The sequence below is a fragment of the Canis lupus genome, chromosome 26 (assembly GCF_011100685.1).
Source record: "Canis lupus familiaris isolate Mischka breed German Shepherd chromosome 26, alternate assembly UU_Cfam_GSD_1.0, whole genome shotgun sequence".
NCBI lineage: Eukaryota > Metazoa > Chordata > Mammalia > Carnivora > Canidae > Canis > Canis lupus.
The window spans coordinates 3,909,022-3,936,937 of NC_049247.1; the positions used below are offsets into that span (position 1 = coordinate 3,909,022).

Consider the following 27,916-nt stretch of genomic DNA (forward strand, 5'->3'; position numbering starts at 1 on the left):
GTCATTTTGCAACACCTTTTCCATTGTGTTCATAGGCCAGCTTTAGGAAGAAAGGTTCCTGGAAGAGAGGAAGTGATTTTTTTAAAAGATTTATTTATTTATTGAGAGAGAGAGAACAGACATGAGTGGAGGAAGGGGCAGAGGGAGAGGGAGACCAGCAGACTGTGGCAGAATGGGGGCCTGACACACGGCTCCATCCCACATCGCTGAGATCATGCCCTGAGCCGAAATCTAGACTTGGTGGCTTCACTAAGCTACCCAGATGCTGCAGGAAATGATTTTATGATGTGCTCTTGGCTTTCAGAAGCCCGCCCATCCCAGGACAGGCATACCTGCAGCCCCCAGCCAGCGGGCAGGAGGAGCAGACCCTGTGCACCTGCAGAGTAGGGTTGGCCACCAGGGCCCCAGCGCTTAGCGCTGCCACCTGCAGCTCCGTCAACTCAGTGGGCAGCCTTCTCCTTGCACTCGATAGGACCCTGGGACCCCTCCGGAGCCAGAGGCTGACCTCCTCTCTACCAGCCCTGCCGTTGCCAAATCCCTGCCGTGGCTACCCCGACGCCACGCGTGCAAAATAAAAATAGCAAGAACGTACTAGTTGACCTCCTCTGGAACGTTCTAGGCGCTGTGTTCCGGGCCCATTACATTGCCTCCAAGAGTCTGTATTTCTGCTGTGGGATGGGGAAGCCCATTCTATCCAGCAGACTCGCACCCACCTCCCCAGTCTCCACCAGTAACCCCGAATTGCTTTGAAGTCAATCTCGGTGCCCGCGGGGAGATGCTAGATTTCTGGCAAGAGGCAAGCGCTGTGGGGCTGACTCGCTCCGTGGGCCACGATGGGCCACGATGGGCAGGTTGACTGGGGAGAAGGGGGCGCAAGACCCTGGGTTTCCTCGTCCTGCCACAGTTCCAGGCGAGGGGCGGGGAGCCCAGCAGCGGACGGTTCCCCCCACGGCTGCCCTCACGAGGACGAGGACGAGGACGAGGACGAGGACGAGGACGAGGACGAGGACCAGGGCCGAGCTGGGGGCAGAGGGAAGGGCCGCGGTTTGACCCGGGGGGGGCGGGGAGGGCAGGTGCAGGGCGCCCGGGGGAGCTTTCCCTTGGCCTCGCCCCGCCGCACTCCGGGGGTGCACCGGGAGCCCCGGGAACAGCCAAGGTGGCCCAGAGAGCTGCGGGGCTCCCGGCGGATCCGCGCACCCGGACTGGCCCAGCCCCGCACCGCGTTCCGGGGGCCGCCACCCCAACCCGCCCCTCGCCGATCTCCGGGGGGGGCTCCCGACTCCTGGAGACCCCGGCGATCCGGGCCCGCTTCCCGGGCGCCAGCCGCCTGCTGCTGCCTTACTACGGCCCGGCCACGGCCTAGGAGCGCCCCCGGGGCCCCCGGTGTCCGCGCCTGGCCCCGCGCACCTGAGCTACGGCTCCGCTCCGGCCCCGCCCACCCGGGCTCGGGCCCCGCCCCCGCCCCCGCCCCGCGCACCTGAGCTCCGGCCCCGCCCACCCGGGCTCCGGCCCCCGGCCCCGCCCCACCCCGTCCACCCGGGCTCCGCCCCCGCTCCGGCCCTGCGCACCTGAGCTCCGGCCCTGCTCCGGCCCCGCCCCCGCCCCACCCCGCCCACCGGGGCTCCGCCCTCGCCCGCCCTAGCTCCGCCCCCGCCCCGCCCACCTGAGCTCCCCGCCCCGCCCCAGGTCCCCCTTAAGCCCCGCCCCTCCCCCCTCCTCGCGGGGACCTCCGCTGGAAAACACCCGCTCCTCACTTCCAGAACCCCCCTCCCCAGCTGGCCCCTTAGGGTTGCCAAGGACAGGTCCTGTGGCCCAGGACCCGCCGCGCCACCAGGTGGAGAGTTGAGCTCCCTGAGCTCCTCATTCGCAGGGTGAAGCATCGCTTCAGGGATCTGGTCCTTGGACAGAGATTCAGTGTGGCAGCTCCTACTTCACGCACTGCGTCGAAACCCTGGAAAATTCGACCCCCACATCCACTGACTGAGATAGAAATGGCCCCTTTGAGCTTTTGCCGATCACTTCTGAGATACTGTCCTGTACGCCTGTGCCACTGCAGAGCAGGCGCCCGGATCTTCCCGTCCTCTGGAGCACCTGTGTCTTTCCAAGACCTCCAGGGACCAGGCCTCTTTTACATGTTCTGTCCAACCAGCGTGGTGTCCCTGAAGTGCTGCATCAGCGAGGTCTCCCCAGGGGGACAGTCCCTGCAGGCCTGTCTCCTGGGTTACACTTCCACCTTGAGAAGGAGTTGGTCCAGTTCTGAGACCACCCTGTGAATTAGCATTGCTGTAGGGGATATAAGAGCTGTCATCCCCAAGATGGACCACTTTGGTGTAAAGACTATTTTGAGTTAAAAGCAATGAAAACTAAGCAGATTGAAAAAAAGGTCATTTACCTCCTCAAATGCCTGCCTGCCCCAGGAAGAGAGCTATTAATAGAGATGCCTCTTTACCAGGAATTTACTTGCAACCTTTGTTTCCCAAATATCTCCTCTAGCCTTCCTGCTAATGGCCTTCCTTCCCTTTGTATCCTCAGGCCCTACACCTCTCAGCTCTTAGAAGCCTCTTGCTGCCTCTTTGGAGTTTCAAGTCTCTGGTTTCCCATTACAAATGAAACTAAATTTGATTTTCTCCTGTCAAATCTGCCTCATGTCCGTTTCATTCTTAGCCCATCCAGAAGAACCTTGCTTCCTCTCCAGCATTATCCAAGCATGCAAAGATTTGTGTGTGTGCAGGTCTACACGTGCCTGTCCACGTACAAGTGTGTGTATTATGAGTTGCCGTGCAAAATCTATTTAATGGTGTGGGTTGCAATAAAAAATGTGATGCCAAGCATTTAGCGTCTATATGTAGCAGTAGAATTCCTATGTTCCTGGGTATACATATCTTACTTTTTAGGTTGCCAAATTGCTCCCCAAAATGATTGTACCAATTGGCAAGTTGTGTTTGAGGTTTGAAAGTTTCTTTACTCTCTGATATGAGAGGATTTTCCAGAAGCTTGTCTTTATCTCATTTTGAGGTGACATACTTCTGGCTTGGCTTTATAGATCTGCAGTTGGTGCTTTGTTTTCCAGAGAAACACTCATCTTAACAGTTCACCATTTAATTTCCCTGCTGTCAAGAGGCAGAATTAAGTTATTCCTCTTTTTAAAAGAATGATATAAGTATGGAATAATGAATGCAAAATGCTGTAGTTAAACATCAGCAGATACGCTGATGGATCGGCTGTCACTTAGATTATGCTATAAACTGAAAGAAAGTAATATTTAATCATTTGCAAAAAAACAAAAACAGTGGTGAGGGATTTGGTGTACTTTGAGTGTCTCATTACAGCACACTGTTATTTTCCAGTTAACAGGAGGAATAAAAAGTGTAAAGCTTAGAGGAAAGTCATTACTTTCAAGAGCATACGCGTCTCCCAAATGGTTTAATAGTTGCAAAGTTAACACCGTTATGGGCTGACTTGCCTCCTCTTAAATTCCTATGTTGAAGTCCTAACCCCCAGGACCTGAGAGTGTGTCTATCTTTGGACACAAGGGCTTAAAAAGAGTAATTAAGGTAAAATGAAGTCATGTGGATGGGTCCTAATCCAATATGACTGATGTCTTTAAAAGAAGAGGGAAGATCATGGGAAGACACAGGCCTCTGAAGAAACCAGTCTGGTTGACAGGAATCTCTGACTTTTCCAGTTTCTCGTGGCTGCTGGAGTTCCTTGGCTGTGGATGACTCTAGTCTCTGCCTGCATCTCCACATGGACTTGGCCTCTTCTCTGTGTTTTTTGTCTCTTTTTACAAGGACACTTGCTATGGGATTTAGGGCCCTTCTGGCTAATCCAGGATGAGCGCATCTCAAGATCATTCACTCCGTTACATCTGCAAAGAGTCTTTCCACAGTCAGATGTATGGGTTCCAAATGGACGTATTTCTTGGAAAAGTCACCATTCAACCCACTATTGGACCCACCCCAACAGTCTAGGGTGATCTCATCTCAAGGTCCTTAATTTGATTACATTTGTAAAGACCCCAATTTCAAAGAAAGTCACATTCGCAGGTTATTAGAATTAGGTGTGGACATGGCTTTGGGAGCCATTGTCAGCCACTATGACATCACCCAGTGGGGGCATTTGTGGGGTTGAAGTTGTTTTATCCCTGTGAAGTGCTTGCAGTGGTGTCTGAGAAAATGACTGGTAATTATTGACAAAATGTTTTCATTATTCACATTTGTATCAAAGTGAAGGGAAAGAGAAATGCTCTTTTTTTTTTAAGATTTCATTTATTTATTTGAGAGAGTATAAAAGAGTGAGAGAGAGTATGAGCTGGGGGAGCAGCAGAGGGAGAGAGAGAAGCAGGCTCTCTCCTGCAGAGAGCCGGTTGATGCGCAGCTGGATCCCAGGACCCCGAGATCATGACCTGAGCCAAAGGCAGACACGTAACCAACTGAGCCCCCCAGGTGCCCCCAGATTGTGACTTATGATGCCGATCAGCACCTCACGCGGCAGGGGACCGTTCTGGCTGAGAAGTCCCGAAGGGAACCCGAGCCTGAGCAGCATTCCAGGGAGCTGTGTCTGCCTTGGGTGATGCTCCCCGAGCTCCTGCTACTATGTTCCTTCTTCAAGGTAGAGCGTGGGCCTCTGCTGGCTTTCCAGGGAAACCTGGCCGGAGCAGAGGCCCAGGTGTGCGGCGGACGGTGGAGCCGGAGCTCCGGGAGATGCCCGCCGTGTCCAGCCGGTGGGGAGGAGGGGCCGGTCGTGCCGGTCCCCCGCCAGGCCTCCCTGGCTGCAGACTTCCTGCGGCGCGGTGCGGGGAGGGGTGCAGGCGCCCTCTCCCTCCGCGGCCTCCAGTGGAGCCAGGGAGCTCCCTGAGGATGGAGCCGGGCCCTGGGGTGAGCTGCTCCGTGACCCCACAGCATCCCCGGAAAGACCGGTAAGTGGCAGTTCTGGGACCCCTGCCGGGAAGAACCGCCTGGATTCTCTGCTTCAAGAGAGTCTCAGCGAGCTGAGTAAGGATCATTGCTGCGGATATTTTCCCCTGTGTTCTCGGTAACAGTTCTTAAGATAGAAAGTGAAGTTATCTTAAATTGAAATGGAGACAACTTATAATTAAACATGCACAATTAAAGCACATTTATCGCTAAGGTGGCCATCTTCCATCCTGAACAGATACCACTGAAGCTAAATATACACTGAAACTGCGAGGGCAGGACCTGTCACCTGTTAATAATGGTCGCGTTATTCCATTTGTTTTCCTGGGAGTCTTCATGACAGGAGGGAAGACAATTGAGCGCTGTGAAACTGAGCTGAATGGGGAAGCGCAGGGTTCATGAAAAGCATTCTCCCCCTGTGGAAATTCGTTGAATCGTCTTTTCATGAGTTGAGAAAAGTTTCCTTCATTTATGGTGTTTGCTGGTTTGGGGGAAATATCATTCCTTCAGTATGAACCCTCTGGACCATTTCCTATAAAGACAAAATTAGGTAGTTACCATCATTTGCATCTAAAATATTGGGACCTAGGTTAACTAGATCAATTGATCCCAATTGGAGTAATATGTCACTTTTACTGCCTGCTTGGCCTTTAGAATTTTTTTCTTTAATTTTAGTTGTGCAACTTAAAAAGTATTGCAAGGCACTATACGACCCAACATGACACTCTTGGCCACTTATTCCAGGGAAATGAAAACGTGCACACAAAAACCTGCATATGAATAGTCATAGCAGAATGAACTTGAGATCGCTCTGCCATATTTCCTACAGCTGCATGTGAATCTGCTATCACCTCAAAACTAAAAAAATAATAATATAAAAAAGCAATATAAGGTCATTGCTGAAAAATTGGAAAGCATAAACTATGAAGAACCACGATTAATATTTTGTTCTTCCATTTCGCCTCTTCGTTTCATCTATCTACACCCTGTTTGAGTTCCATGATCTCCATTCTTCTTGTTACGAAACATAATAACTTTCTTTACTGTTTGAATACTGTACTTTATATTATTTTCCTTGAAGGCCAGTGCATCCTAGTGTATGCTCCTGCTTATGTTGTAAAATTTATGTGGTTTTATTTCTCCTGGTCTACATTGAGATTTATAGCTTCTCTCCATTATGAAATCAACATTGGATTTTGTGTCCTGGACACCAACAAGAACCAAGATCCCAAATTATTTGAATTTTTTTAACATGTGCATATGTGTACTTGATGTCTTGCATTCTGTATGTCCTCTTTGGATCTAGATCATGGGTAAAATGTTTGAAACAACATGAATAATAAAAATGCACAGTGCCATCCAACACACTTGCAAATTATTGGAAACCTATAATGTCTGCCTTAAACACCTATTACTGTGTAACAAGAAATACCATGCCTTAGTCACTTAAAACAACGCATAGAAATTGTCTCACAGCTCCTGTGGGTCAAGCATGTTCCCACGATGGCTTAGCTGGATGGCTGTATTTCAGGGTCTCTCCTGATGTGGTTAGGATGTCAGATGGGGTGCAGTCATCTCAAGCTTGACCAGGGATGGAGGGCCCACTTCAAATTCACTCATTGGTCATTTCTGTCTCTTTGCCATGAACTCAGTTCTCTACCACATGGGTTCACAGCCTTCCCCAAGAGCAAGTGACAGAGACAGCAGGCAAGGAAGAGCAGACCCAAGAAGGAAGCCATGTTTTTTATCACCTGATTTTTGCTTTCTGCTATTGATCACACAGACTGACCCTCGTACAGCATGGGAAGGGATGCCACAGGGCACAACAGCAAGAGGTGAGGGCCAACAGAACATGCTGAGAGCTGAGGACCATGCTGTCCAAGCTCAGGAGACTTTGTACAAACTGCCTGCCAGGCATCACACAGTGGGACCACTTCCTGCTAGAAACAGCAATGAGGAGGATTTCTAGAAACTCTGGTTTTCAGAAGATATTGCTAAGTAAACATTCCACCTTTTGTGTCAGAGAGAAGGGAAAATATAAAAACATACATGTGCTTGCTTATCTTTATATAAAAATGATACCTAAGAATATGAGGCAGCTGACACTGATGCTGTTTACCTGGAGCAGGTGGGGCTGAAGGTGGGGAATGTGGGATAAAGAGTGACACTTCTACATCTTTTCAAATAGTCTTCATTTGTGGATGTAGGAACAATGTCAATAAGGATGAGAAAGGACTAAAGATCATAAATTTAAGCATAAAATGAACAAATGAACCGAATTGCATTTCAAATAAATACTGCAGGGATCCTGAAAGGAAGAAACTAAACACAAAACAAAACCTAAAAAAGTGAGTGAGAATAGAAAGGAGGGAACTAATTGAGGCAGGGTGACCCAGACAGGCCTCTCCAAAAGTCGGTCTTTAAGGGAAAAGAGACCAAAAAAAATTTTTAAATCAGCCAAGCAGAGCATTCTGGGTCAAGGAACCTTATAGATAAAGAACTCACAAAACTCAGCAGAAAACAACAGCAGTAAATCCTACAAGAAAATAGGTGAATGCAGATAGTTCACCAAGCAGGATATACAGATGACAAGCACATGAAAAGATGTCCAGCATCATTAGCCATCAGGGAAATTCGAACCAAAACCACAGTGAGATACAACTGTACACCTATTAGAATGGCTAAAATTAAAAATAGAGATGCTGCCAAATGCTGGTGAGGATGCAGAGAAATTGGATCTCCCTTATATTGCTAAAGGGAATGTAAATGGTATTGTTATTCTGGAAAACACTTTGGAAAGTCTCTTATAAAACTAACCCTTCATTTGCCATACAACCCAGCACTCATCACACTCTTTGACATTTATCCCAGAGAAAGGGAAAGCAACATTGCCACAAAGGCTTGAATATCGACACTTATAAGAGCTCTCTTCCTACTGGCAAACTACTGGAAACAACCTGCACATCCTTCAGCAGGTGGATGGTTGAGTGGACGCTGGTACAACCATACCACAGAATACCACACAGTGATGCAAAGGGATGGCTAGATGCACAGAACCGCCTGGATGGGCAGGAAGGACAAAGTGCTTACTGAAAAATAAATACTGACCTGAAAGGTGACCTCCTCTAAGCTTTCATTTAGATTCCAATTTTGAAATGACAGGACAACAGAGATGGAGCACAGATTAGTAGTCGGCTGGAAAGGGGCAGAGGAGGTGTGCCAGAGAGATCTTTTGTACCAATGGTGAAATTCTGCATCTAGTTTACTAGTGGCTAAACGCGCCAATGTATGGGGTTAAATTGTATAGAACTACACACACATGGGGACGCCTGAGTGGCTCAGTGGCTGAGCGTCTGTCTTCTGCTCAGGTCGTGATCCCGGGGTCCTGGGATCGAGTCCCGCATCAGGCTCTCTGCAGGGGGCCTTTTTCTCCCTCTGCCTGTGTCTCTGCCTCTCTCTCTGTGTCTCTCATGAATAAATAAATAAAATCTTAAAAAAAAAAAAGAACTACACACACATGGATTCAGGTTTAAAAAAATGTCGAAAATTAAATAAGGTTTATAGTCAAGTTACCAGTAATGTATCATTATTAGTTTCCTGGCTTTGTTGTTGTACTTCAGCCAGGTAAGATGTCACCAGTGAGGGGAGCATACACGAGATCCTTTGTCCTTTTATTTGCAACTTCCCACAAGCCTAAAATTACTTCAAAATAAGAAGCATAAATGTAAATAAAATAAAATAAGTGTAGATAAGCTATGTAACTGTAAGAGCAGGAGGAAGAATGCCCCAGGAAGTCCACCTTTCAGCAGGTTAGGGGATTTGAAGATAGCAAAGGGCTGACTAAACATGCAATACATTAAAAAGAGAGACTGTCCACTTTGATCTCACTTTATCACAGTTCCAGTTGATTGCCATCATTCCAGAGCTAATTCTCACATGAACAAGAGAGGCGCTGTAGCACAGGCTGCCACTCGACGACAGTCAGCCTTGCCAGCACCAGCAGTGGGGAGTTAAAAGCATATTGCAGGTCAGGCCCCTGCAAGAGTGCCCCCAAATGGGACAGAAATGTGGTGTGCAGCACACATGCAAAAAAGGCCTCCCCAGAAGAATCAAGAAACGCCAGACAGCACTCAAGGAGAAGTCCTGAGCAGAGTGCGGAGGGCAGTCCATAGGTGGAGCACTATAAGTTTTGCAGCTCACTGTCATGTGGTTTTTCTTTTACTTTCTCTTAAAGATTTTATTTATCTAGTCATGAGAGACACAAAGAGAGAGGCAGAGACATGGGCAGAGGGAGAAGCAGGCTCCCTGTGGGGAGCCCGATGTGGGACTGGATCCTTGGACCCCAGGATCACAAGCTGAGCCGACGGCAGATGCTCAACCACTGAGCCACCCAGATGCCCCTGTCATGTGTTTTTTTCATCTACAAACTGATTTTAGGTCTTCAGCTGCCTTACTACACTTGCTCGCTTGCTTTCCTCCTTGGTCCCAGGCCACTCAGTCAACACACTGTGCAACTGACTGGCAATGACCATCTTTGTGGCCATTCAACCACCCACAGCTAATAATACCCAGCACCAGCACATGGACGCCAGTGAACACGCTCAGCCAACCCGGTGCCACAATGTTCACTTGGCGTTTTGAGGCTGCACCATTTCCTAGCACCTAGTAAAAAATCAAGGAATAAAATGGATTGCTGCCAGAATGCAGGTTGTAGTTGGGTGGGAGGAGAAGGTGAAGGGAAAACCCATTAAGACGTTTGGTTCAGTTGACCTGAGTCTACTCAGGAAAACCTTTATTGATGGAAAATTTCTGAAGATGAAAACGAAGCACAGACCCAGCTAAAGAAACCCATGGAAGACACTGGTGGCCGTCAGTCAGAGAAACAAGGCAGCAGAATTCTCAGTGTTGCTGTTGCAGCCAGAACGTGACAGGACACATTTTTAAGGCTCTGTCAATACCATTAATATTTATGACCTATCTCACAAAAACATCCAAGGAACGGTACATCCATCAATGACTTCTGCTCGGGGATTGTTTTGCTGGGTGATGAGCCCTGAATGACAAAATTGAGAGTTATTATGTGAAGGGTTTTATTTGCTTCTGTTTTACACACACCCTTAAAGGTGGCAAAATAATCAGGAGCATGTACTCTGAGAACATAATGTTCTTTTTGAAAAGAAAAATCTCCCTTCTGCCTACCAGGTGAACTAGATTATCTATCTCAAAGCAGAGCCCTAAATATTCAAGTGTTCATGAGCATAGACCCACCTCAACATGCCCTGAAACTCCACCTCCATCTTCTTTAATTCTGAGATTCTGCTTAGAGGCAGCAAACCTGCACCTTGCCTCCCAGGTAGTCGAGTCCTGGCACTAGAGGAAACTGGTGATGATCCTTCCTTTACACACCGCCCCTGCACCTGCTGAAACCCCATCATCTAAGGTGCACCCCTGGATCCTGAGAAACCTCGGTTTCTTTCTCTGTAGAGAGAAAGATGTGTTCTAACTGGAACAACCCTGGTTCCCTGGAGGACGAGCAGTGAAGCAACGGCACATGCCCAGTGTCTGCCCATAGCACGCGCCAGATAAAGGTAACAGCTCCATCTCGTTGGCATGCCAGCGGGCTTCAAGGGGAGACACTTCAGAGTAGTGCTGAGATTGAGAATACTTCCTAGGAGCGCCGCATGGTCACTGACCAATTGGATTAGCCGCAGACTGTAAATAATGGTGAGCACCCAGCTGTGCCCCCGCGCCGCAGGGGAGAACTGGCAGGTCATGTGCCCCCCCCCCTTTTTTGCATAGCTTAGTGCAGAGCCCAGCACACCTTTTCGTAGGCGGCCTTGATTTTGCAAACTGCGAGAAGGCGAGAAGGCGATTCTTCTGGCTCCAGCAGCTCCTTCCCGAGCAGAGGGCACCACGGACGACGGTGCCCGGGGCGCCCACTAGATGGCGCGCGCAGACCAGCTTGTGGCCGCACCTGCCCCGCGCTCCCCGTCCCCCCCCCCCCCCGCCCCAGGTCTCTGCACACCTGTCCCCCGCCCCCCGCCCCCCGACGTCCTGCCTGCGCGAGCCCTTGGTTCCCGGAGAAGCCGCGGTTCCCCCAGGGTGAGGGACGACGGCGTCCTCGGGCAGCCCCGCCCCCGCCCGGCGGCACCTGCCCCAGCCCCCGGCCAGCAGCACCGTGGGCCCTGCCGCGGGTGGGCGCCCGTGGGCGGCTCCCTTCTGGAAAGGCCTGGTCGTCTTCAGGTGAAAGGAGCCCGCTCATCACAGACCTTCTGCGCGAGCTCGGGGAAGATGAGAGATCCGGGCCCGCGGCGGCCCTGGGTGAGGTCGTGCAGGTCCGTGGCTCCCCCGGAGGTGCGCGAAGGTGCGCGGAGAGGGGCGGCGAGGGAGCCTCCGGCCACCGCCCCGGGGGCTTCCGCGCTGGCTTCTCCTTCTCACTTCTGTTCAACGGAAGGCAGGCTAGTGTGAGATTTCTGAGCTTCAAAAACCAGGTAGTGCAAGAGCTGCGGATCATCCAGACCCCTTGCTGTGACCAGGGTGAGGGTTTCTGGGGAAGCAAGGGCTGACCGAGCCGAGCCCCTCTGTCTCTGCTATTATCCTGACTGCAGCCCCCACCCGCCCCAGCCCCTCCTTGCCTTGCTCTCCCACAGCCAGGCTTAACGTCCGTGTAGCGCGGTGGTTTGGTTGTCTTGCCATTTGCAGCTTCTATTTCTTTATTCACTCATTAAATACTGTCTTCAGGTTTATCGGGGTATAATTGACGAATAGAAATTGTGTACAAGGCAGGTAACGTCCGCTCATGTAGTTGCCATTTCATAGGCAGGTAATAACCCTTCAGACCTGCTCTCAAGCCGCCTTCGGGGAGACGCCGCAGCACTGCCCACTGTGCTCCCACGCTGTCCCTTGGATCCCGGAGCTTACCCATCCCACCCAGAACTGACACCTTGTGCCGTGACCCCACCTCCCATCTCCCGCAGCCTCTAACCCCTGGCACCCACCTCTGCACTCCCTGCCTCTCCGCAGTCGGCGAACTTGGATTCCGCGCGGAAATGAGCTCGGGCGGTATTTGTCTTTCTGTGTCTGGCTTATGTCACTTAGCATCGTGTCCTCCGGACTCACCTGTGTGGTCACAGTGGCAGGATTTCCTTCTTTCTCAAGGATGTATACTATATACACACATATATATATTCTTACATGTCATATCTCATTTATCCACTCACCCGTGGACCATTTAGGCGGCTTCCCTACCTCAGCTGCTGTAAATAACGCCGCTGGGAACACGAGTGTGCAGACGCCGCTCTGAGGGGCCAGAGCCCCTGAGCTATCCCATATGGCGCCATTGGTTACTTGTGGTTATTTAAGGTAAATTGATTTAACATTGAATACCATTAAAATTCAGTTCTCCAGTCGCACTAGCCACATTTCAAGGGCCCGGTAGCCGTGTGTGGCCAGTGGTGACTTTACTAGCACAGATGTAGAATGTTCTATCACTGAAGACAATGCTGGTATCGACTCCCTTCATTGATAGATGAGTGAATAGCACCCTTGCACTTCTCCCCACTTTCCTCTGCTTGGATATTTATCAGTTTTACATATATTTTTATGCTTTTGAATTATACCACATTTGTGTTCCGTTACAGAATCTGGTGCCTCACTTTGATACTAATCCATGCTCCACATCCTTCATTAAGCACCCCGCGTACCTCATCCGTCCCCACCACGGTTCCAGAAAGGCCTAGTCTGATCTTTGATCACGGAAGACCCCTTGTTGTTGAGAGCTTTTCAATTTTTTATTTCTTTAGTCTCAGGGGAGAGACTAATGAGGTCCCCAGGGGAAGAAACGAGATGAAGCAAGTGGTCAGCCGCTGTGTGGGACTGGAAGTGGGAACTGTGTGGTGAACTGTGGAATGCACTCAGATCTCAGGAACAGGCGGCCGGTCCCTCTTTCCACACGCCTGACGGAGGGCCCTCGAGCCAGGCTCCAGGGTGGGAGCGGGATGGATGAGGGGGGACTCAGTTCTTGGCATCAGTGACGGCAGCAGGGGCGTTCCACCCAGGAGCAGAATGCTGCTTTTTGGGGAATGTTTCTTTGATGGAAGAGGAAGTGTTCTGTCCCACAATTAAAGACCAAGCAAAGCCACTGACATCCCTGGGTGGAGTCGTTGTGCCTTCATTTCCTTATTGAGACCCAGCTGGAGAAGCTGTTGGCTCTTTCCTGAGACAAAGAGCTGGGCTTTTAGAGAAGACCCAGGGAAGGGGCACTCTGGGCCTCTGGGGGATCTGCTACCTCCCCTTCTGTTCCCAGGACCACCTTTGACCCTGGAAAATGTCACCTTGGCCAGTGACAGTCATGCAGTCCTATCCTCCCTGAGGGGAGCTTGCAGAGGTGGAACAAGTCGGCACTAGGAGTTGTGGGCAGCAGGGAACAGGGTGGGACAGAAAGAACATGCCCTAATTCCCAGGGTGGGATTCACACTCCCCTGGGGACCCGCGGGGTCTCCGGGGGCTGCTCAAAGTTGCCCTCCGAGGGCAGCAGGGGAAACTTGGCGCACTTCTGCAGGGTGTTGGGTAGTGTCCAGGCGTGGTAGATGGACCCTGTGTCCCCTCCACCTCTGTGGGCCAGCCCTGACCTTGCTGTCCTTCTGAATTGCTGCCGGGGTGGGGGCAGGTGTTCGGAGCATCCTCAGGACGGGGCTGACTGTGCCCGCATCCTCCACCCGGCGGGACAGGCCGCTGCTTCCATTACGGTGCGTTGGGATCACAGCAGAGCTGAAGCTGCGGTCAGTGCCCAGACCTCCTCTCCAGGGAGGACACCGTCCAGCCGCATTTCCCAGGCAGGGCCAGGCTGGCCGCAGGCTCCCGGCGGTGTGGGTGCTCTTCAGCCTCTCAGATCGCAAGCCTCCTGGGGACACACCCCCGTCACATGTTTGTAAAACACCACCAGTGCCTACAACGCCGCTGCGGGCACCACGGGTCCAGGGGCTTCAAGTCAAAATTCTCTAGGAACCGGGTTTGGAGCGGGATGAGCAAAGGCCACAGAGGTAGGAGAAAGGAGAGTGTTGGAGGCTGGTGACTGGGGCTCATGCCCACCTAAAGGGGACACCACATTGCTCCGCTCCACTGCTGGTATGGGAGAGTCCCAGCCCAGGATTGCTCAATGTCCCACATTTTCAGGACAGGCTCTACATATTGAGATGAATTTTTTCCCCCAATTTTAAATTATCTCAAATGCTTAAAAGGGAGCAAAACACAGCGTGACCAACTGACATTTTCAGGCAGGTGGTTGATTGTGGATGGTGCATCACTGAGGGCGGGACTGTCTGCTTTTCCATTCTGTAATCCTCCGCAGAGGGATCAGCGAGGACTGTGTCTGGGTGTCCCCTGGGGTAGCTAGCAGTGCTCTTGCAGGATTAGTGAATGTGTGGCTCTGGGCTGTCCCCTCAGTTCTGGTACTTGGCTTTCTTGCCGCCAAAGTGAGGACAGAGACAGTCTCCACCTGGCATGTTGGCTGTGAGGATTATACAAATCAATATGTGTACAAAGTGTTTGAGACATTGCCTGATGCACAGTGAACATGCTCTATGTGGGGTATTTATTATCACCATCACCATCCAAAGACAGGTTTTTCTAAAAAACAGAAATGTCTGAAACTAAGCATGTCATACCATGGACAAAATCATAAATCTATTTCTCAAATTTCTCAAATGGCCATCTTCTTGATTATGAATGGTTAGGTTTCAAATGACAGAAAGCAGCTTCAAAATAAACTGGTTTAAGATGTAAAAGGAATTAATCAGCTTATGTAACTGATGAAAGTGAGGTAAGAGTTTGTCTTCAGATCCAGGTGCCCAACGACGTCACTCTCAGGAGGCTTCTCTCGTCGCACATTGCATTCAGCCTCTGCTTCCTTCATGCGCTCATGGGATGCACAGATTCTCAAAGGGAACACGGCAGACTGGGTGGGTACAGGTCAAGGGAATGACGGGCAGGCCTTCGAGCCCTGCCAGTGTGGCTCTCTGGCTGGAGATGGATCTTCGTCTCTTCCCGTGGTTTAGCACAGGTGAGGCCGGCTAAGTTCTACCAGAATATCCCAAGGAAGGCTGTGACCTCAAGTCAGAGTCTCTCTGATGCTATGTCTTCTCCTTCTACAACCTTGCCCACCATCCCCTACGGAAAAGTGGAGACTGAACACATCTTTTTAAGAACAAAAGCTATAGGAGAGTGGCCCTACAATTAAACAGTTTATATTTTTAACCCCTCGGCCAAGCTCTCCAGATCCCAAAAGGGTTGCCCTAAGTGCCTTGAAGAAATGCTAACAAAGGGAAGATCCCTCATCTGCCTCCAAGTTGCTGGAGAGGTGAACATGAACGTAACGTTCCATGTGGAAATCAGAAATGTACGGATACAGATGTCAGGGTGGATGTACAGATATACACAATAATAAAGGACATGTGGAGGGCCTTAGAAAGCCTAAGAAAGAGTCCATTATTATGATATTTTTTGGTGTTCTTTGAGGGTTTTTTCTTTCATTTTCCTTCTTTTCTGTCATTTTCAAAAGATGTGTTTAATTAAAAAAAAAAGCCATAAGGATACACAGTAAAATTATTCTGTAAAAGCAAAACAAACCAACTCACCAAGCACAGGGCTTTTCTAAGTCTTTCTAAGACTCCAGGAGGCAAAAGGATGACCTGAACCAGGCCTCTCTGGCATCACTTCTGTCCATTCCTGCTGCTCCGGGTAGCCTTCCCGAGGACCTCAAGTGGTTTATTGTTGTCGTAGGATCTTCCAATCCACCTGGGGTGACAACTGCCCTTGTGTTGGCTCCAGGGATGGGTGACTCTGTGAGCTGGGGCAAGACTCAGGACATCCCTGAGCTTTGGTGTCTCCCATATACCAAATGGGAATAATGATGCTCCCCAGAGGCCACTTGGCTCCAGAATGCACACACACCCCTACCCCAAATGCCTGGTTCCTGGCTCTGCTTGCCCCTGCCCCTGCCCCTCCCCCCCTTCACTCACTTACCTTCTTACCTCTTGTTGACACTGAGGTTTGTGTCCCTGTCTCAATACCATGCATTTCAATAGCAGAGAGTTGACAAATGATATTTAAGTTGGATGACAATACTGGAGATCATCCAATCAAACTTAATCGCTCAGGGAAACAGGCATAGTAGGGGTGGCTCTCTCCAGGTCATTTTGTTGTTGTTCTCCAGACTCAGAGAGAATTCGTTTATGACACCTGGCCAGGTAGGGCTGCACTGATCAGAACCCCACATCTCCCGAGTCCCAGCTCTCTCTTGTGATGAGGAATCCTTAGGAAGAACCCCCTTTGAAGATGATCATGGCCTCCATTAGGGGGCCACCACTGACTTTAGTAGTGCGGCTGCTTGATGTCACTGTCCCAGGGGGACGGTGGAATCAGCCCAGCAAGTGCCTCTCGAGTAATTATCCATCAGACAGTCATTTGGAAAGAGGCCATTCATGTTGCTCCAGAGCCTCTTTCTTCCTTTGCCAATTGATTAAGCGTTGCATTCCCGGTCCATGGTGATTACTCAGTGATTCCAATGTGAGTTCCAGTTCAAAGGGCATCATTTGTAAGTCGGAGAACAAGCCTCTTATATAGTGAAATTCCTGTTAATCACCAATTCCAGAAACATTTGGTTTTGGAAATCTAATTTGTAAAGGGTCTGCCAAGCTAAGCTTTTGGTAACTGTAGGGTTCAAGAAGTTCTTTCAGCTCCATTCTTTGTGCTGGCAGACGGAATCTTCCCTGTCTACAGACAGAGCCGCCGTCCTCCCAGCTCTTGGAATACTAACCTAGGAGTCATTCTCGATGCTTCTACATTTCTAACAACTGCATCCATCCAGAAGTCGCCGGGGCTCTGATCTCCAGAAAGTGCCCAGAATGTGTCCAGAATCCAACCGGTGCCTTCCATCTACACTGCCAACACCCAAGCCAACCACATCATCTCTTGCCAGGATGAGGTGATGCCCATTGTGCTCATCCCCCTGCCTGCCTTGTCACATCTGTCCTTGGTGTTCCCTTCATAGCACCTGACACACACCACAGCCATCTTATTATACTTATTTGTCAGCTAACTTTCTCTCTCCTTGCAGGAATGTTTGTTAGGTCCAAGACAGCGGCTCATGCTTGTCACTATGCTTCTGCATCCTCACTACCTAGAAAACCATTTGGCATATGCTGGGCATTCAGGAAATAGTTATGGGAGAAGGAGCACCAGAAACAGGGACAGAGGTTATCTTGGTACTTGAGCATCCAAGTACTTGGTACTTGGTTATCCAAGTACAGGCATTTGGCTTCCCAAATGGACACAGTCTTCTGAGGAGCATGCTTCCAGCCTCATCCACTCCTTTTTTTCCCTCTGCTTTTTTCCCCTTCTCCTCTCTGCTTTGTGTTTACTGCCCTCCCATCTTTTCCTGACCACTGCATTTTGGGTTGGTCAGTGGGTGTCAAGGAACAAAACTGACCTCCCCTGGAAAGACATATCGGGGTCTTTGATGCGGAGTGTGTGGGAAGGGACTTTCAGGCTACAATCATCTGAGTAAGCCTAGGCCCACACAGAGTCGGTGCCTGGGAGACAGGTGTTGAATGAGTAAATGGAAAACATGAATGATCCAACAAGACACTGAAAGCTCCTGAAGATAAAGGAAAACAGGGAGATGCAGGGAATGAGTGAAAGAGCAGGGAAGATTGCATCAGATGTCGTGGGTCATACTAGAAGCTCTTCCCTTTTTATAAAGGCTTCATCCAGAATCATATATTGTGGATAAATGACATGAGCTTTGAGAAAAGCAAGGTCTGATAGGCGTTTTGGTGGGCCCGCTGTGACTGCCATGCTGAGCAAAGAATGATGGGGAATTAGAGCAGAAGCCAGGACTGCTTGGGAGAGTGCTGCTGCCATAGAGCGGGGAGCTTATGGTGGCCTCATCCAAGGACCTAGTTTTGGAGGTGGAGTTGGTAGAGAGTGGTCATAATCTGGAAGGAAGATCTGAAAAGATTTGTTCGTGACTTCCATATTGGGTACGAGAGAATGCTGACACTATGATTTTTATCTTGAAAAACAGAAAGGCTGGAGTTGCAACTGATTAATATCGGACAGCTTTGAGAAGTGGTTTTGATGAACTCAGAAGGACAATCATCCAGAGCAGGGGTCAGTAAACTAGGACATTGGGCTAAATCTGGCCCACTGCTTGGTTTTGTAAATAAAGTTTTACTGGAATATATCCATGCGTATTTGTTTGTGTATTAACACAAAATCTGCTTTTGAGTTTCAATAGCAGATGGGAATATTTATTTTGCATATTTTCCATTGCTATGTCATCATATTATTTTCCCTCGAAGTGTATAATCTTCTGTTAATCCCATCTGGTGCATTTTTCAATTCAAATACTGTATTTTCCATCTCTTGAATTTCTATTTGAGTCTTTTATTATACCTTTTATTTCTCACCTTGTCATGTCCATGCTTTCCTTCATTTTATTTTCCTTACAGCATATAGTTGATATTAATAGGAACTATTTTAAGGTCCTTGTTTGCTAGTTTGATGATCTTGATCATCCTCAGATCTGTTTCTATTGATCGATTTTCTTTGCTGGCCATGGGTCATATTTTTATGCTTTTTCTTCATGCATGGTGTTTTCTTATTGGCTCCTGGACATTGTGAATTCTACACTGTACAGACATAGATTCCAATGTATTTCTGTCATCAGCATTGGACTTTTTTCTAGCATAATATTAAATTACTTACAGATCATTTTAGTCTTTGGAGACTTATTTTTAAGCTTCACTAGGGCAGGTGCAGAGCAGCCTCAGTTCTAGGGCTAATTTCATCCTATTTTAAAGGTATAACCCATCTGATGACCCTACCCAATACACACTGTATGATACGGTCCCTTCATCTGGACAGTACCAGTCTCATCTGAGTCAGGGAACCAGTTCAACTTACGGCTTTTGGTTGTGCTCTTCTTGTCCTTGGGAGCCTCAACCCATCTACATGCAGAGACACCACACAGTGAGAGAGAAAAGGGGACCTCTCTGCAGGTGTTTAGATCTCTGTCCAGGTACCTTCCTTCCATCCCAGTTACTTTAACTACCTTCACCTTTACTCTCAGCCTCTCGGATCCCAGCCTGACTCCTGCATCCTGCGTGGTCTCTTCCTCTTCAAGCTGCTGCCTGGAAGCTGCCTGCAGATGCTCAGCTGTGATAACTGGAGGGCTCACCTGATGCCATCCCTTTCTTTCAACGACCACGATCTTGTGCTACCCACGGTGTTATATGTGATTACAGCTATGTCATATATTTCATCTGGTTTTATATTGATGGGGGACAGGGAAAATCTGGTAGCAGTGAATCCCTCTTGGGGTTATCTTCATGGGAAAGTGGAAAGCTAAGGATTGAGTTTAATGGGTAAGACGGATCTTAAACAAGTAACTGAATACATACTTTAGAGATGGCTGTAAGTGTACAAAAAATAGCATAAGTTGTGTGTAAAGAGGGAAGCAAAGAGTCGGGGGTGGGGGTGCTCCCTCTCTGTGGATTAATGAGATAGTATGTGTAAGGTGCTTGGTGCAGCAGCGGCACAGAGGAAGTGTGAGATGGGTTTCAGGCATTGCCAGTGTATTATTCTATTGGTAAGCCAAACGGTGTAGTGTTGGAGAGTGTGATCTCCTGGCTTTGAGAACCAGGTCCAGCATCTCATGATTGATCTTGGGCAAGCTGTCTTCATGTCTTCATTTGTAATGTGAGATAACTAAGAGCTTCTCCTGATTTGCTGTGGGCATTCCATAAACTGTGCAAGGCATGAGCAGTGCACATCGTGAGCACTCCGCCATGCCTCCTATTCCTTGGGGTTGCCTTTCCCGGAGCCTTCTGTCCCGGCAGCACACATCTTGTCCCTCAGATGGATGGTGGATGTGACTTTCTAGATAGACCCTGACCGGTGCTGTGCACTTGGAGGGATGCTTTCGCCGGCCTCCTGGCCTTGTCATTATGTCGCAGCCATGGACGGGCCAGAGCTCACTCAGCGTCAGCTGGATGGTCACGGAGCCCAGTGGTCCGTGATCCCTGACGACACCATATTCTTGCCATGGAGCTACCAGAGAGGCTGTCTGCTTTGTTCAGAGCAGCGAGGCCCTGACTTGGGAGGTGTAAGACCTGTCTGTTTCTTTGTTCTGTCTTTCTTGCCACCTGTGGGTCTTTCTGTCTGTCACTCGGGGTCTGGCTGTCATCGTGCCGTTGACTCACGAGCTCCTGGCCTTGCTTGATTTGCTTCTCACTTGGTGTCTTGTTCCTGATGCAGTTGATGCCTTTCCTTGGTTTGTCATGAAGCCTGTAATGTGTCTCTTCCTGACTTCATTTAAGCCTGCGTGTCCTCTTTCTCTCCTTATGTGGACATCTTTCTTCTCCCCCAGGCCCCATCTCTCCCTCCCTGTGTTTTCCTGGCCTGTCTTCCACTTTCTCTGTCCCTCCATGGGGAGGGCCAGATGGATGGACAGGGATCAGCCTGAGCCCAGAGCCAAGGCTCCCCTGCCCACTGCAGTCACCACGGCACCAGCCTGTCCCCGGGAAAATACACAGAAGGGTTTATTCATATTTAAACACAGTCATTATTGTGGACGGCAGTCTCAATAACCCCACTCGAGTTTCCTCTGGAGAATTCCTCTCAATGGTGCATCTAATCAGGTTTGAGTTTTAACTGAGCAGCTGTCATTTGCTTGCTGGTTCTGTGGCAATCTGAAGATTGATTAAATTTTAATTTAGCCCAAGATGTATAAGGAGATTTATTTCACATAACAGAGTAACCTTTGGAATTAAGCAGAGCTTTGTAACACTGAGGTGCGAGAGAGGAATCAGAGGGGACCCCTCCACGATCACGCCTGCCGTCAGCTGCGGCACGAGTGCACGTGGACTCCACTACGTCGGAGGAAGCAGAATTCACCATGCAGGCGACACAGACCAGGACTTGCCCTCGTATGTACTCTCCCTCTTTCTTTCTGTCATCTCCCTGACCGTCATTTCCCCCATTTTTCTACCCATCTCCACAGGAGTCGTTGTCCGGCTGTCCCACTAACTTTGTTCCAACACATGTGTAACAATTACACCTCAATAAATACATTATACCTCAATCTATTTAAAAAATTAAACTATATTTAAAAACATTTAAACTATGCAAAAAAACAAGAGTGTGTTCTCTCCACCTCCCCTCCGCCTGTTCTTCTCCACCCAGCTCTGCCCCGGACCCAGGGGTGCAGCTGTGCTCCCCGCTGCCCGACTGCCCCATATCCACTTCTCCATCAGGGAGATGCCCGGCTCCCCCCCGGCGCTCAGTGCACCAACTCGTCTGACCCTGGGACATGAAGACAGTTTGGGAATTGCTCATTCCTATCCATGGAAAAATGCTACTAATAGGATTTATTATTTATTTCAGGCTTTGTTTTTGCTTTGCCTTTCGGCCAAGATTACAGTCAGAGTCATGTGTTCAAATGCTACTTGTAATCCCTAAAATTTAACAGTTGGAGCAGCAGAGGCTCGTTCTTGCTCACTTGCCATGGCCAGCACAGGCTGGCCGGAGCTCCGCTCTGCGCCATCCTCACCCTGGGCCCAGGCCACTCAGGCAGCCACCGTCACCATCACTGTCACCATGGCAGAGATGGGAGGCTCTTGTGCTTTTAGAGTTTCTGCTTGGGAATGAGCTCATCACCACACTCAGTTCATTGGCCAAACATCCACATCCAGAGAGGACAGGAAGGCCATCCAGCCGTGTGCTCCCAAGAGCAGGTGGACACACCTGCCTTGTTGACCTCATGGATCCCCAGAAATCCATTGAAAAACATCCTGTTGTACAGCTGAGATCGTATGAGAGATGAAGTGACGTTACCATGGTCGTAGAAGTTAGAAGCAGCAGGACCTGGTTTCAGACGCCAAGAGCTTGATGCCAACCTGCTCTTGACCTATATGTGGCTCCAACAGCACCAACCTTTTACCTGCTGCTTAGAGTCCTAACACAGGGGCACCTGGGGGGCTCAGTCATGAAGCATCTGCTTTCAGCTCAGGTTATGATCCTGGGGTCCTGGGATGGAGCCCCACATCAGGCTCCCTGCTTGGCAGGGAATCTGCTTCTCCCTCTGCCTCTGCCACTCCCTTGCTCATGCTTTCTCTTTCTCAAATAAATAAATTTTTAAAAAATCTTTTTAAAAAGTCCTAGCACACACATACACACACACCAGTTCATTAGGCACTTCCCTCACTCATGGACATATTCATGTTAGAACCAGTGCTCCAGTGAGCATCCCTAAAAGGCTTCCTGTATGACATTTTTTTCTCTAAGTGAATTCCCAGAAGCTGAAATGCTGGGCAGTCCATCCATTTTCCTTACCATTTAGAGCTTCTACCAATCCTGAGTTCTGGATAAAATGAAGGTGTAAATAGAACCAACATCGTAAATTTGTTAACAGAGATTACACAGGATGGCGTATCATTGTAATGACTCCTGGCACATACCAGATACTCACTTACATCAGAGTCGTGGGTTTTGTTTTCTTCCTTTTTTCCCCCCATCTTGAGTGTGTGGTGCTAGTATGCGGCTCCAGGACACGGAAGCCCAGGATGCTCCCGATCTCCTTTACTTTTATGTTGGCTGTGGTAGTTCAATGAGCCCACCAGACCATCGATTTCCACACACAGAAAAAGGAGTCATGGCTCCCTTCCCTTCTTGAAGACAGGTGTCTACGGATAACAAATTCTTTCTAGCACTTCTTTCTAGCTCTGAGATCCCTCTAGATTCAGTTGTCACCTCGGATTGAGACACTATTGGTGTTAATAGTGTCATTTAAGAATATGTGACCGTCTGAATAACACAAAGGGAGATGTCATACTCTTAGAGCTACTGGAGCCCCAAGCTCTGAGCATCTATATGTTCTTCCTGTGACCTTTGTGTCCAATGTTACTTCTCCCTCTGGAAAAATGTCAGCTGGTCAGAGAAGTTGTTGAAGGGGTCCTGTACTAGATCCACTCATTGGAGTTTCTGGTACTGGCAGATCACTTCTTGCACAGAACTTCTATTGTCCACTTCCCACCACTTGTGCAGTGGAACTCAGTACTCACACGGAGGTATGATGAGCCTTCCCACGACTCCGCATTCACGCCTCTCAGTGCATAAACTGCCAAGACATATATTGTCTTTCCGCTCAGAATATCATGCAATCATAATGGAAATTGATCCCCATAAAGGGACATAAATATGCTTTCAAGGCATAAAACTCAAAGCTTGCACAAATAGGAGCAGAGTAAAAGACTTGTCTTTTGATAGATGGTGAATTGTTTGAAGTCTCAGGCATTGCGGGATGATTTAAGTGAAATATTTAAACGGGAAAAGAGGATTATTACTGTGCCAAAGGTAGGCAAGAATTCCTGAGAGGCTGTTTGTGGACATTTGGAAAAATAGGTGTAAACATCTGAGTCATGAGAAAGTGGAAATAGGTGAACACAGTTGCAAAGAAATTTGTAAGAAAAGCATAAGCCTGGATCAATAGTGGGTTTTGTTTTGCTTATAAACTTGTCACTTCTCTTTGAAACTGTGTCTGGGAAATCACTGCAGGCCCTCTTGGAAGTGAGTGTCTAGTGGGCAGAGACTAGTGAAGGTCTACTCTGTTTCCCTGGTGTTGGAGGGGAGCCTGGGTTCATTCTTTGTGAGAATGCTTTCAGCTGTAAGTATCAAAACAGAACAAAACAAAACATGCAAAATCAAGAGCCAATCACACTAAGTAAAAGGCTAAAACTTCTGGGATGACAAGCTGGAACCAGGAACCCTGTCATTATTTTCAGGAATAGGTTCTGTTGTTCTTCAGTTTCACTTGAAACAGTCACTCAAGAGAGTGCCCTAGCCAAAGTTGGGTCACGGGCCCCTACCCACCCTGCGCAGAAAGCATCAGCACCCTTCAGGTTGCTATTAGGAGGAGGAGGAGGAGAGATGTAGGGTGGGCAAAATACTGCAGGGAGGTCAATACTGGGGGGGCAGGGAACCTAATAGTTTGCCAGTGTGCACAGAAAACATACAAGCAATGCTCACAATTGAATGATGGAGAGGGCATGACCCTGGCTGACCTGTGCCTGGTCCGGGCCTTAGGAGGCCCTCACACTCTAGTCCTTGGGATGGGGCTCTACCCCCATTTCCCATGGTGGGAGCTGGTTTCCAGGCCATGGCTTTGAGGGGCATGTGGCACTGGACTGTGTGGACAGTGCAGGAATACCCACGGAGGCCCCTCCATGAGCCCCAAGGTACTGGCAAGAGAGTCTCTCACCCAAGACCAGCCTGGAATGAAATTCTCTTGCTTGTCACACGTGTCGCCTGGCATCAGGAGGGTACTGCCTCCTTCCTCCTGAGGGCAGGGGGCAATTTCAGATTTCCCCTGGGAGGCTCCTCAGTCTGCAGGCAACAAGTTGAATTTGGCTCTTTATTGCTGAAACAAGGTGACATCTTGTTCTCTGTAGACAATGTGAACATTCCTATATCCATATGGTTATCCTGCATTTGGTGAGTTCAGATATCGATTCCCACCATGACTTCTCTTCATGCCGTCCACCTTCAATGCAGCTGTATATATATTTCCTTTCCCTGGGAAGAATGGAAATCTCTGTCATTTGGGCTGCATCTTATATACCATTGTGATTTTCTCCAAAAGTGCATTCAGGTTTTTGATGCAAAATGAACAAATCTTTTTTAAAATTGTAAAGAAAAGGAAAAGAGTTTTAGTCAAGCCCAAATTAGGACAGCTGGCCAGAATATACGATTTTCCCAAAAAAGAGAGTGGTCTGGAGAAGGAACATTAGGTGCAGGGTAATAGACGTTTTTTCACTTAGAGTTACAAATCATCACAATGAAGGACATTCCAGAAATTACAAACTTTATTTATCTTATGTTTTAAGTAGGTGCAAGGTGATGCCACTTATTTTTTAGGATTGATTGATTGATTGATTGATTTATGAGAGACACAGAGAGAGAGGCAGAGACACAGGCAGAGGGAGAAGCAGGCTCCATGCAAGGAGCCCGATGTGGGACTCGATCCCCAAGACTCTGGATCACACCCTGAATGGAAGGCAGACGCTCAACCCAGAGCCACCCAGGCATCCCAAGATGATGCGACTTTAATCTTATGGGACCTAGAGAGATTTGTTTTTGTTTTTTCTTTATATTCGGAATGCTTCTTTTTTTTTTAAAAAAAAAAGATTTTATTTATTTATTCATGAGACACAAAGAGAGAGGCAGAGACACAGGCAGAGGGAGTAGCAGGCTCCATGCAGGGAAGCCCGATGTGGAACTCAATACTTGATCCCAGGACCCCAGGATCACGACCTGAGCCAAAGGCAGATGCTCAACCATTGAGACATCCAGAGGCCCCTCTTTTTTTTTTTTTTTTTTTTTTAAGGGAAGCAGACCTATGTGTGTTTGGGGTTAAAACAGAGCCTCTGCTTGAGGTTTTGGGGAATAATCTTGACTGTGGTAAATGTTAATGTGAAGCTCCCCAGGGGCCCAAGGGCAGGCCTGCACACATGGGAAGTTGAAAATGTCCTTTAACAAGGTCACCATGCAGGAATGAATAAGCAAATAAACAAATGAATGAATGCATGAACGAATCCAGAGGAGAGAATCCATATTTCTAAAAAGATAATTATTTATCCTTTGCAGATTTAATTGATAATGGCTTTCAAATATTTATTCCAAAACTGTATTTTGTTAACAAGTTACTTTTTTTTTTTACAAGTTGCTTTTATTTGCAAGTTTATTACCAACAAAGAACAAATCGCCTGTAAGATGGGAGTAATAACTATAATCATCGCCTGTAGTATCGTGGGGAAGTCCAGCAGAGAAATTGAATATGAGGTGCTTGGCCAGCAGCTAGTGGGGTGTCAGTGCTCTGTAAGCATCTGCCGCTCCTGCCATTTTGTTGGACATTCTTTTACCCATTCTGTGTCTGGGGACAATTAGGCCTGATTGAAGAAGATGACTGTGGACCCACTTAGTGCCTGAGCTGAGACTAGGGGCTCCAAGAGTGAAGGGAGCACTTGAAATGATCATCCGTTGGGTTGATTCTGGTGGAGCCTACTGTTGAGTATTCCGAGGATCTTGCTGCTGTGGCCCAGTTTCCCATCGGCTTCTCCTGTTGACTCTTTCTCTTGGACAAGCGTGGAAGAGCATCTTCACTAGAGTCCCTTTGTGAACCTGCCTGGTGGTTCTTTCATTCATTCATTCATAGAAGCAATCTCTCATAGCATCTACTGCAAGACCTACAGTTATTGAGCTCTTGCTGCTCATTATATGCCAATGAGCATATAATGTTCTAAGCTTTGCACATTTTCATTAAATCTTGATGGTACGTATTTTTATTATCTCTGTATTCCAGGGAACTCTGGCACAGGGAGAAGTAAATAACTCGTGGCAGACCTGGTAGTGGACTATAAAAAGCCATTTACACACTCCTACTCCACTGCCAACTCTACTCCAGATGCCCACTTTCCCAGCCTCCTCTGCAGGTGGGCTGGCCGTGTGACAAGCTTTGGACTTCTGATGAAAAGGAGCAGGCACAGCAGGTGTACTCTCCATCCTGCCTTCTCCCTGTGTAGACAGTGGGCAGATGGCTGGTGTGACGGATGCCATCTTGCTACATGAGGGAGTGGTCAAGAGAACGGCAGAGAAGTAGCCCTGACCTCGGGGAGTCACTGGACCAGAGGCAGCAGCCACGGTCCTCCAGACTCTGGTTATGTAAGAGGCATAATTAGACCCGTGTTGGATCACTTCACTTGAGTCAGGTTTTCCATGACTGGAGATCCATTGGAACAGAGGCTGGGCTAGCTTCAAACCCAGACAGTCCAGTTCCAAAGCCCACACATGTGACCTCTCTTCTGCACACCAGATACCATCCCCGGTTCTGTAGATGCAACACAAGTCAGAACAAAGGGGGCTGAGACACTTGGGGAGTTTACAGTCTACTGAGTCATTAGAGATGGAAACACAAACACAAGATAAACATAAGGTGAGCTGTGGTGGTCATTACTGTGCAGGACAGGCTAGGGCAGCGTTCATTCACACTGTGGAGGGCAGAAAAGCCCTATTCCTCTGAAGAAGTGGGCATGGAGGCTGAGATGGCCGGAGCAGAGGCAGGTATGGTGGAGGGCTCTGCATGGGTAAGAGCGGGAGGCATGCTGAGTGTGTGCTACCGTGGAGAGAAGTAAGAGAAGTCTGTGAGGAGGAACAGGAGGAAGGGTGAGAGAGCCGGAGGGTGGGCCAGGGTCAGATCACCACTGGCAGGGAGCATGGGCTTTATCTTAAGAATAAACAGTAGGATGCTTTCAAAGAGTTTGAATCTAGGAGAGAAATGATCTGAATTCTATTGAGATGAAAAAGAATCTCTTCAACTGTCATGGGGAGAGTGAACACAGGACATGGGTTGGAGGCCGTTGTGGCTGTCCCAGTGAGGACAGTCTCTCTGTGGGGGGGTGGCCATGGAGATGGCAAGAATGTAACAGGTGAGACAGAAGTCATAAAGGTAGATCCTACAGGACCCCAGGGATCGGCAGAGGAAGAGAGAAACTAACATTTCTAACATTCACAGATCCCTGAGCTAGAGGGGACTGGGGGCACATGGAGGCTTGGTGGGGAAGAAGGATCCTGGGTCAGGTCAGGGGTGCAGAGGTTGACATTCTGGGACTAGTTAGTTCTCTTCTGTTACTTGTGCTGTTATTTGTCTTCTTTTTAAAATATTTTATTTATTTATTTGAGAGAGAGAGAGAGAGAGATATGGGGGTTGGGGAGCAGAGAGAGAAGGACGAGCAGACTCTGGGCTGAGCTCAGAGACCATGCAGGGCTCAATCCCACTACCCTGAGATCATGACCTGAGATGAATCCAGAGTTGGCCACTTAACTGACTGAGCCATCCAGGTGCCCTATTATTTGTCTTCTTAAATTGAAACTGCCCTGAGCGCCAT

General features: G+C 48.7%; 1 non-coding gene across 3 annotated transcripts in view; it reads left to right on the forward strand.

Annotated features, from left to right (window-relative positions):
• Positions 1–10,266: 10,266 nt before the first annotated feature.
• Positions 10,267–27,916, forward strand: part of LOC111092628 — a 63,842-nt gene continuing 46,192 nt past the window's right edge. The window contains exon 1 of one of the 3 annotated variants that reach the window (XR_005379082.1): positions 10,267–10,504. This is a non-coding gene — a transcript (transmembrane protein 132B-like). Of the gene's footprint in view, positions 10,505–11,111; positions 11,252–27,916 lie in introns of those variants that run through there. The other 2 variants (XR_005379081.1, XR_005379083.1) reach the window with 2 other exon arrangements.